Here is a 390-nt window from a genome sequence, read left to right on the forward strand (position 1 = left end):
CCTGAATTTTAGAAAAAAAAAAAGAAATTGTGTTGCCTTCTGACAGTGGTCAATATGCCGAAAATGGGCAAAGATGTCTGTTGCCATGCCGGAAGGTGGATGGCAGATGATGGTGGATGGCTATGAAGAGAGAAGACAAGAAAAGGCTTTGATTTGATTTGATGTTGTTTTTTTTCTTACTTTGATGCAGTGATATGTGATGCTGGCTGTGCATATGTGATGTTCCCACTGAATAAAAACCATTTGAACAATGATTGAGTTAGAATTTTAAAATGCAGGAACCTTGTTTTTTTCGGCCCGCCTTGTTTTTTTTTCTCCCGCTCGCATTAGTTTCGGAGTCTGAGGAGGATGTCATCCATAAAATTAACTTGCTGTGGCCTTATATATAAT

Source organism: Branchiostoma belcheri, unplaced genomic scaffold (assembly GCF_001625305.1).
Source record: "Branchiostoma belcheri isolate BF01 breed outbred unplaced genomic scaffold, Haploidv18h27 scaffold94, whole genome shotgun sequence".
Lineage (NCBI taxonomy): Eukaryota > Metazoa > Chordata > Leptocardii > Amphioxiformes > Branchiostomatidae > Branchiostoma > Branchiostoma belcheri.